General features: G+C 39.5%; 1 protein-coding gene across 3 annotated transcripts in view; it reads right to left on the bottom strand.

Moving 5' to 3' along the window:
- The window catches only part of ROBO1 (roundabout guidance receptor 1), a 1,753,811-nt gene extending 1,742,814 nt beyond the window's left edge, over positions 1–10,997 (bottom strand). For 2 of the 3 annotated variants that reach the window (XM_069760965.1, XM_069760968.1), the window contains exon 1: positions 10,623–10,920. The gene's annotated coding sequence lies outside the window, so the exon portion shown is untranslated. Of the gene's footprint in view, positions 1–10,622 lie in introns of all 3 variants that reach the window. The other variant, XM_069760963.1, reaches the window with a different exon arrangement.
- Between the last annotated feature and the right edge of the window lie 210 nt (positions 10,998–11,207).

Raw genomic sequence — 11,207 nt, forward strand, 5'->3', positions numbered from 1 at the left:
CCTACTAGTGTGGAATGGAGCATTGTCCTGCTGGAAAAACCAGTCCTCACAGTTGGGGAACATTGCCTGAGCAGAAGGAATCAACTGTTTTTCCAGGATAACCTTGTATGCAGCTTGATTCATACGTCCTTCGCAAAGATTAACCTGCCCAATTCCAGCCTTGTTGAAGCTTCCCCAGATCATCACTGATCCTCCAAGAAATTTTGCTTCCCACCAGTCTTTCACACTGCTCCTGGCGCAAAAATGTAAGCAGTTCTTCTTTGTTTGATGGCTTGTGACTATCCATCATCCTGTTGATTACATTTCAGAGGTTTTCAATGGGATTCAGGTCTGGAGATTGGGCTGCCTATAACAGGATTTTGATGTGGTGGTCTCTTAATTTTTGCCAAGAGCTGTATAAATGCTCACACCATTATTATAATGCAGTATAGAAGAAAGGAAGACCATGTTGTTCTTGGCATGACCATGGAGATTAACTTTCATCATTAATCATAAACAACCACCAAATATTTTGGGGGAAAGTAGAAGAGAAAGAGTTTAACAGAAAAGATACAATAAACGAATACCACTGGGGCAAACTGAGCGTAACTTAAAGGTCTCCTGCCACAAATAGATCTTCCTGACCATGACAGATTTAATTGGAAATGTAAGAAATAAACTGGCCAATTGCACAATAGCCCAATTGAATTCTTACATTCAATAGAATAGTGCAAAATAGCAACACATTTTGGGGCCAGGATTTGTCATCCAGATCAAATAAAGATGGCTTTCCCATTGGTCAATACAGTTCTTTTAGAAATGGGAGTCCTTCATTGGTGGGGGGTGAAATGATAGACATTTAATTTATTCTGATAATAGCACATACCAAGGGGTGAAACACATTAGTCAACAAAGACAAGGGGAAAAGTGAATTAGAGTAATGGACTATCCAGTGCTTGAATATCGACAAAATATGATGACTAGATGACTAGCCCAGAACATTTCTAAATGTCAGGTCTCTGAGGTGTTTCCAGTGAGCAATGGTTAGTACTCTTAAAAAAGTGATCCAAAAAGCACCACTTTTCAGTTAACTGGAAAAGCTGATTGATGGAAGTGGGGAGTAAAAGCTTGACTGTCTGGTTCAATCCTACAGAAAAGCTTTTGTATAGAAAATTGTCACAAAAGATGCTGGTTATGAAAGAAAGTATCACAACATTGATCTACAATGGGAACATCGTCAGAACTGGACTATGAAGCAGCAGACGAAGCTGGATGAGTTTTATCAATCACGTTTTCTTTTAAGCTACTTTCACACTAGCGTCGGGCTCGGTTATCGATGCTAGCAGTGAATGCGCCGCACAACGGGGGCAGCAGATGCATTTTTCCAGCGCATCCGCTGCCCCATTGTGAGGTGCGGGGAGGTGGGGGAGGAATTCCGACCGCTCATGCGTGGTTGGAAATGGCGGACCGTCGGAAGCAAAAAATGTTACATGTAACATGTTACATGTTACATGTAACATTTTTTGCTCCCGGCGGTCCGCCACAACACGGCGCAACCATCGCAAGACGGTTGCGACGTGTGTCAATACGTCGCAATGCATCGCTAATGTTAGTCTATAGGGCAAAAATGCATTCTGCAGACAACTTTGCAGGATGCGTTTTTTCCCCTAAAAGACGCATTGCGACGTATTGAAAAAAACGCTAGTGTGAAAGTAGCCTTACATTATGGATATGTCTGGATGCATGTAGATTGATTTTGAGTTCCAGATGTCGGACTGGCCTCCAGTTTTCCCAGATCTCAGTCCAATTGAGCATTTCTGAAATGTATTAGAAAACCATCTCAATTCAAGGAGGCGTTCTTTGAAATTTTCCAACTCAAAATGAAACTGAGTATTTTGAAAAACTTATAATAATAGTTTTCTGAAAGAACTATTATATTTTACACTTATAATTTCTGAGTTAATATCTTATCTGCCAGACACCACAGGAAAACCTTCAGAACATTTTTAGAGTCAATCTCTCCATGAGCCAAAATTGTTTTAGTGGCACAATATTAGGTATGTGATTTTAAATGTGATAGATTGGTGTATAACATTGAGACCCAGAGGTTTGGCATTGTTTATGTCCATGAGCACTTTTTCAGTATTTTTTTACATTGTAGCACAGGTACTAAAGGCAGATAGCATGACTTCAAGCAAATATTGAATAAAATGAAATATTCCCTCATTCAAATGAAGATTACCTAAACATTATTAAAATTCACAAAACTGATTTTAAACTTTTTCTGTCTACATCCCAGAAATACCAGAAAAAAGTTCTGGTCATCTAGTTAGAAGCAGTAATGGCAGAAGGCAGAATTCTAAATATTTCACTAGTATAAAGGATTTTGTGAAAACTCTGTATTAATGAATATTTTTCAGTGGGGGCATTCAGCACCATCAACCAAATTAATGGCCTCTTAATAGTGAGCACTCTGGGTTTGTGAGGCAAATCCTATTTAATAACAGCCCACCACGGTGTCAAAACATCTCATAGTTTCGTGGTATAATAATTGGATTTTTTGCTGATATTTTTTATACCAAGTTAATTAACAGTTTTACATTTGGGGATTATTCAATGATTCTAGAAATGTGAAGATTTGGATAGGCAATGATTTACTGACAATGAAAGTCAAATCTGTTTGTGGTGGGTTATAGTTTTCTCTACATAACTCCAGCACCCTGTATGTCAGCTGCTTAACGACCGGCAGTTGTTTCTTTGCAGACTGGCTCATAACAGTTATTTGTGTTTAGGGATGAGAGGACTCGTAGAAGTTCGGGTTCGTCCAAACTTTACTCCAAGGTTCGGGTAGTAGAACTGTACCCAAACTTGAACCAACTCTCCTCTCTGAACACCAGAGAGAACAGCAGTAGGTGAGTATATTAACACACTCACACTACTTTACATGCGTATATGCACACATTTAAAGAATAGAAAACTTAAAACTTAATGGAAGGGCCTCTTTAAACCTCCGTCACAGAGCTGAGAGTTGCCAGATCATGGGTCATTTACTCCTTGAACTCTGGTGCTATATTCCTACACAACCCAAGGGGCCCACCATAGGTCCAGATGCCTGTGTAGCTTAATAGTTGAATAAAAAGGGTTAATTAGGAACCTACTAAAGTGGCTAATGTTAAAACTGTCTGAAGTTGCTTTTTTAATAATAGTTTTTATTAAGTTTAACAACAGGTAAATGGCAATTCAACAATATTAATAATTTGCTCTTAACTGGGAAACTTAAAAAACGAAGGGGAGCATGTGAAAGAAAGAAAGGAAAAATTAGGATGAATTTTATTAGCAAACAATGGAAAATTATATTCATATAAGGGAGAGAGATGATAGGGAAAAAAACATTACATATCTTCATGTCGATTAAATGAACTTCTAAAAAATCAGAAATTATAAGTCATGAGTGAAGTTATAGGGTAGCAGAGGTGATAACTGTATGCAGTGCTCAAAATGCCCCTGAGGTGACTGATACATGAATAGGCATTAGTATTGCGCTCAGAAGTTACATTCATGCTATGGACTTACTGTATATTAATTAAAATTATGTAGATTTATTAGGTGTATTGCACAATATAAAGTTTAGTATTGTACTTCCTCTGTGTTTGTGATTTGGGAGGACCGGATCACCAGATGCATAATCTAACCTCTGAAGAGAGCTTACAGAATACAAAGACATATATGTTGTACGTTGTTTTGCCTTCCATTTCTAGTCTGTCTGGTGAGCACTCAATGCTATCAGCACTTTCTGCATGGGGTGTATTGATTTCTACTTGCAGTGATGGATAAGACGTATTCAGCAGGCTATAAATACAGCCTGTATAAAATGTATCAAAGTATTTCTTTTATAGAAGCCTTTAGCATTCCTATAAAATGCTCTCAGAGCACATCTATTTTACTATGGAATTTTTTAAAACCTAGCATCACATAAGAACACTAAAATCTCCTTATTATGGGTATGTTGCTCAAATACAGACAACCTACATTGAATCAAATTAACTGGCAGTCCTATTATAGAATATTGGAGACCGAAAATGATGGATTGGGGATTGGAACGCACAGGCATAATCACTTGAGTTAGGAGGTCATTGCCTCCCGCAGGATCAAAACACTTATCTTTGGTTATAGGCAATTTTAAGACTGTCACAAGTATGCTACAGGTTGTCAGATGCTTAAGCAACTTAAAAGCCGTAACATCCTGGAAAAGAAAAGAAAGAAGACAAAAACAATAAGATATTCTGATCCATCTTATAAACGTAATCCAAAAGGTACCTGGACAGGACCATGGCCACTGCTCATACAACTGGCCCCTTAACTTACTGTATAAACCTTTTGATCCACTTTACAATCTTACTACATGGTGAAATGGTCTAATCTACTTAGCAGTGTTGGAAAAAGCCTTTATATAAATACATAATTTTCAAGACTGACCATGGGCTCCAACTGTGGAAGTTTCCTAGGGCATTTAACACCTGGAATAATACTAAAAATAAGGTTGAAGAACATATTGTAGATGCATTTTCCTTCTTTGAAGAGAACATTGATTGTGACACTAAAGGCGGTGGTGTCAACTGTACCCTTCAGAAGTTTTAAACTACTCCAGAAGTCACATCAAGAAAACTCCATCTCATAGACTTCAATACTTAATATTTTGATTGAAGGGTTTTCTAACTATAAAATTAATTAAATGACTTAAATACTTTAACTCTATATTTGCAGATAGTCTAATTTTAGTTTATGTCTGCATTGTCAGGGAAAGTTTAGCTTCTCGTGTATTAGCTGTACCATTCGAACACAAGAAGACAAGAAGAGAATTTTACTTTTCTTTTTCCTGTCTGTTTCATTTCTTCTTCTTGATCACAGGTAACAAACAGGGTCAAGCTCAGTTAATAAGTTGCTCAAGTTAACATACTGATGATCTATTAAGAGGGTATATCATCAATATCAGATCGGTGGGGATCTGACAAGCTGCAGTACTCTTAGTAGTAATCTTCTCAGGTGGTGGTCAGATGTAAAAAACATACAAAGTAAAAAAAAAATGGCTACATATATTGTTTAGTTGCTGTTCCTAGGCCCTACAGATCAGTTCCTATTCATCAAAGCAGAACCTCACTGTTCACATTGTTTACATGTGGCTGCACTAGACCAACTGATTAGTGAAGGTGCCTCGAGTTGAACACCGAAAGATCTGACATTGATGACCTATACAATATGTAGGTCATCAATATGTTAGTTCTTGACAACTCTTTTGATGGTTGAGTCATATAGCCAGCACCTTTCTTTACCAACATACAATGAACAAAAACCTAAAAAGATGAACTTGAATATAAGTTGGTATACATGCAACGTGTAGGAGCAAGTTCACACTGGCCACTAAACAGACCAAACATAAGATGAAAGCAAAATGAACAAATACTGTACAGTGCAGTAAACAAATAAATAGCAACAATGAATGAAACTAACATACGATACTTTGTGAAAATAATTTTGATTTAAAAAAAAAACATAAAAGCCATTCCACCACATCAAGGTGACCCTATTCGGGACAGTCCGAACCTCTTTTAATAAAATGTTAACCATATGTCAAATGACATAAATGTGAATGAGGGTCAAACCTGACCCAGACCCCAATTAATGGACATCCAGTCATGAGGAGCTATATAAATGTAATATTCAGCTAAAAGAAAAGGAAGGCCACACCCTTAATTTAACAAAAACTTGAAACAAAAGCTGAGAACTGCACCTAAATGGTGCATACATACCAAATTATATTCCAGTTCATCTCTTTTGTTTTTGATTTTTGCACTCTGAGCAAATAATTGTGTAGCCTTCATTTTCTTTGAGCTGGGCATTACGTTTATATACTGTAGCTTCCCATGGCCTCGCATTCAGCTCTGATGAGACCCAGGAGGTTTCTGCGCAAACGCACAAAAGGTCACAATGTCATGACGCCACGACATTCACCTTGAACGCGCACAGAATCATCTTGGGTCTCATTAGAGGTGGATATCACAACCTAGCATCAGAGGGGGATTTCAGCACTTACGGTTGTGATCAGCAGATGTAATGAGGATCAAATGGGTAATTGTGAGAAGCTGAGCACCTCGAAAGGTGCATTGTGAGCTAAGTATAAGGATTTTTTTTACATCTGTGAATCAATGACAAACTTTTTCTAGCTTTGGACGACTCATTTCAATGTGGAACTGCAGGTTAAAAGCATTTACAGGATTCTACCACTAATGTGAGCAGAACTCTACTAATATTTTGTCATCAGCTTGCCTTGTAATCTTTCACATCAGTATTTGTAAGCCAAAACCAGGTGAGGAACAATCAGAGGAAAAGTATAACAGAAAGACGTCACCACTCCTGTATTTTTCATCCATTCCTGAATTTGGCTTACAAATACTGATTTAAAATACTGACCAAATACTGAACATCTGAACATGGCCTTATGCTCAAAAGTTTCTCGTGAGCAGTTAAAAACAAAAATATAGATCATTTTTGGTTTTCCAAAAAAAATTCATGCACCACCGGTGCCTTTTTTAAAATAATTTTATCCAGAAAATGTCCCAATTGCCGCAAGACAAAAAGAAAAGTGACTTTAAAAAAATCAAAATGATGAATCGGGTCCTCTGTATCTATTATTTTCTGAAGCATCTGGCCTGAGCGGAGGATTTAGGATGCAATAAAGGTTATTCTAGGGATTCATTCAAATAAAATGCCAAGACCATAAAATCCCTCTATCCCTATGCCTTTTATTGCATTAGTATCTACTGTGCAGAGGGACAGATGAGGACAGAGAGTTGTTAGACACAGTTTGAGTTTGCAGGCGGAGCATAGGACAGATTGTCACAGGCTTTTCCGTGTCAAGTTTCCTTGTAGCTGAGTGCTGTATACTCAGCACTATTCAGCACTTGCTCTTCTCCTCTGCTGCATTGCACCTCTGCTCATCCAGCTGGAAACATCAGGGTGATTTACAAACTGAAATTAAATAGATTGTCAATTTTCCAGCTTACTTATCTGCACACTCAATGGATGCCAACGCCAACAGTCACAAACAGCAACGTTAGCGTCATGAGATCAAATTTTGCCCATATTCACACACGCACGCTATCACTGCAAGCCCAATTTTCTAGATAATTCCTATTTTTAATACATACAAAAGTTTATTTTTTATATCAGAATTGCATAGCTGAGTTTGTCATTTGTCGGATCGCTTTTGATAATGAGTTTAGGTTTAGGTTTTTAGGTTTTCCTGCAGTCCTAAATAAACATATATAATAAATTTGGATATAAAAATTGAGCTGTGCAGTCCATTGCAAACGTAGGGTGGTGGTCTTTTTTGAGCTTGGCATTTCATCTATATATAGCTTCCCATGGGCCGGTGTCGGAACAGTCGGACCTTGTTCTTGTTGACACAAGGTGAAGTATTAATATTAGAAGATAGGACCATCCCGATGGGTACACCTTATAGCGATGGGATGAATTTTAGGCCGGGGTCACACTTGCGAATCTCTCGCATCAATTCCCAGCACTGCCGCCGGCATTCGGACCGGAGCATGTGGCTGCATAGTCTGAGTGCCGGCGGCAGTGGCGGGTATAAATGCCAGAGACTTGCGTGAGTTTCTCGCATCACACTCGCAAGTGTGACCCCAGACTTAAGCTTTTTCTCTTTTAATTAAAATAGTGTTAACTATGCACCCCATGTTAGTTACATGTACTCTTTCTATATCCTTACTTACAGCAGGGTATTTCCGCATCTTGTTTCTATCTTGGGTTTTGTCTGTTAAATGGCCACATTGTGAACTTGCTCCTACACGTTTCATGTATACCAATTTGTGCGCCGGCTCATTTCTTTGGTTGTCATACATAATAAATTCCAAAGTTAATATTAATAGGGAATATAGATTGTGAGGACAGCGATGATAAAATCTGTAAGGTTCTACGAAATATGATGGTGGTATAGTCAGTCACAAAGCATAATAATAATAATAAATTAATTTGGAATTTAAAACGTGAGCCGTGTTTGCACTGACAAACCTAACTCTGCACCATGAGCTTTTTGCTTTAAATGGCATGTATAGACAATCTCATTTCGTTAATCATGCTGGAAAGATAAAAGGAGTTTAGTTCTGCGAAAAGATCACGGTCCATATATTGTTACATGGTTATATCATCCTGACCCAGCAGGAGGGTTTTCTAAGCTGACAGTCTCAGCTGATTATTGCAGAGGTTAAAATCTCTTAGCTACAGGTACCAATGATTCCTAGAGCGCCTCTATTACCCACTCTACTTATCCAGATCCCCGCAGAGAGCTGTAAAGGTCCCCTGATCCAGCCATACAGCATGAAAGTCTTGCAGAGTTCCTATTGACTCGTTCAGTAGACATGAAGAACAGTTGAGGAGGTGCAGTCTCCTGTTAGCCTCACATTCTGCCAGCGAGCACTGCAGATAATTGCACAGTTGGTATTCTGAGCACTGCACACGCAATCTCCTCTCCTTAATGTTCAGTCTTTCATTTTTTTTTTCCAAAATCATTTTAACAATGCAGGCAGCTTCACAATACGAATGCAAAGCCACACAACCCCCAGCTAAAACATCCCCATATTACCAACAGCAAGCCACCACGCCACATTTATTCTTAATGCTTAGTCAACGCTCCTTTTGAAATGATAGTTAATACTCTTGCAGCGCCCATATAGCAGAGATAACATTGTCATATGTAGCTGAGTCGGTCACGTGGAACAGCCCGTCGTGGTATAATAATCAGATTTTACATAGGGCTGCAGGTAAAACATCACAATCAATGCAGACTTCTTTAATGTCCTGCAAAGCTCTGCCCCATCTGAAATGACAGGTCTAAAGCATCTAATATGAGACTTGAGCGCCCTTTAAAATAGGAACTGATGGAGTGCATCAATTATAAGAGCATTATTGTTTAGAAGACCCATTACCCAAAATACAATGGTGGGAGGTAACCAGATCAATGCCATGATCAATGCACCTACACATCTGGATGAAGAAGTCTTGACAATCCAGATACAGCAGAGTTGAATTTGTAATCCTTGTCTGCATTGTTTCATTGAACTGATTTGAGAAAATGCAGCAGAATTACCTGCAGCCCTTTGCACAAAGAAAAAAAAAACAAAAACAGGGGATGATCTCACAATTAGTTGTGCCTGATTGCAAACTCGGGTCTGCTGCATCTGACAAACTCGGGTCTGCTGCATCTGACAAACTCGGGTCTGCTACATCTGACAAACTCGGGTCTGCTATATCTGACAAACTTGGGTCTACTACATCTGACAAACTCGGGTCTGCAACATCCGACAAACTGGGATCTGCTACATCTGACAAACTCGGGTTTGCTACATCTGACAAACTCGGGTCTGCTACATCTGACAAACTTGGGTCTACTACATCTGACAAACTCGGATCTGCTACATCCGACAAACTCGGGTCTGCAACATCCGACAAACTGGGATCTGCTACATCTGACAAACTCGGGTTTGCTACATCTGACAAACTCGGGTCTACAGCATCTGACAAACTCGGGTCTGCTACATCTGACAAACTGGGATCTGCTACATCTGACAAACTCGGGTTTGCTACATCTGACAAACTCGGGTCTGCTACATCTGACAAACTCGGGTCTGCTACATCTGACAAACTCGGGTCTGCTACATCTAACAAACTCGGGTCTGCCACATTTAACAAACTCGGGTCTGCTACATCTGACAAACTCGGGTCTGCTACATCTGACAAACTCGGGTCTGCTACATCTAACAAACTCGGGTTTGCTACATCTGACAAACTCGGGTCTGCTACATCTGACAAACTCGGGTCTGCTACATCTGACAAACTCGGGTCTGCTACATCTAACAAACTCGGGTCTGCTACATCTGACAAATTCGGGTCTGCCACATCTCACAAACTCGGGTCTGCTACATCTGACAAACTCGGGTCTGCTACATCTGACAAACTCGGGTCTGCTACATCTGACAAACTCGGGTCTGCTACATCTGACAAATTCGGGTCTGCTACATCTGACAAACTCGGGTCTGCTACATCTGACAAACTCGGGTCTGCTACATCTGACAAACTCAGGTCTTCTACATCTCACAGATTCAGGTGTAATTGGGCTGATACAAAGCACTGCAACATTTTTCAGTGTATAAAGCGTCTAAAATTCTACTCATATACATGTTAGATGTGAATTTAGGGAGATGAGCTGAGTTAGTCAAGCTCAACACCCCACCGATTTTACATAGGACTGCAGGTAAATCTTTGATACACAAGCAATATCTATAAAAGACACAGCACATGCATAGCAAAAGTTAAAATACTCAACACCAGAAATCTCCGTTTCAGATACCAAATATTCTATTTTTCTTTCAAGCAAACTTGATTTTTTTTTTAACCGAAGAAGACACGATGATCTTCCACGCACGGACGGCAAGGGAACACATAAAAAAATCCCAATATTAGAGTGGACTTCCTTCCCTAAGGCTGTGGAAGGAGTTGCAATGATATGTTGTCAATCCCATACCCTCAGGTGTGTGCTCATAAATCAAACGCTTGTCTGACGGAGAACTTACCTTGCGAGATGGTATTGCTTTCACAAGTCTGTCAGTTCCATTATTCACATGGAAACGCGTGCAACTTTCACACACAACGAGACCCTTTTTTTTTTCTTGGCTTAAGGGACAAAATGACAGCGGCGTCAAGACTTTGTAAGGAGATCAGCAAAGAGGTTTCTTCCCGGTATCTGTCCGGCGGAATTCAAATCCTTTCTTCGGTGCAGAATTGTGACCCGTTATCTGTATTACTATTAATGCAGAGAGCACGAGCCATTGAATACAAATAGAGCCATGCAGCAGCTCGCTCGGTGCCTGCGATAGGATACCGGGTCCTACTGCCTCCTGGCTCTCATAGAATTGCAAAGCACTACAAAGCCAGGCATCTTTTTTTTTCAGAAAAGGGGGTAGGGAGAAGGTTCTATAGAATAGGGGATGCCTATTGAGCAAAGAAGCAAATACAATTTCTGCCGCAAATCACTACCTTAAATATTCAATTGCTAATGCAGACACTTCACGGCCGTCCATTGTAAAAAAAAAAAAATTAAAAAAAAATTGCATTTTACATTCAGGGCAGCAATGGATGTATTGTGTGGAGATAAAATA

The sequence above is a fragment of the Ranitomeya imitator genome, chromosome 3 (genome assembly GCF_032444005.1).
Source record: "Ranitomeya imitator isolate aRanImi1 chromosome 3, aRanImi1.pri, whole genome shotgun sequence".
Taxonomy (NCBI): Eukaryota; Metazoa; Chordata; class Amphibia; order Anura; family Dendrobatidae; genus Ranitomeya; species Ranitomeya imitator.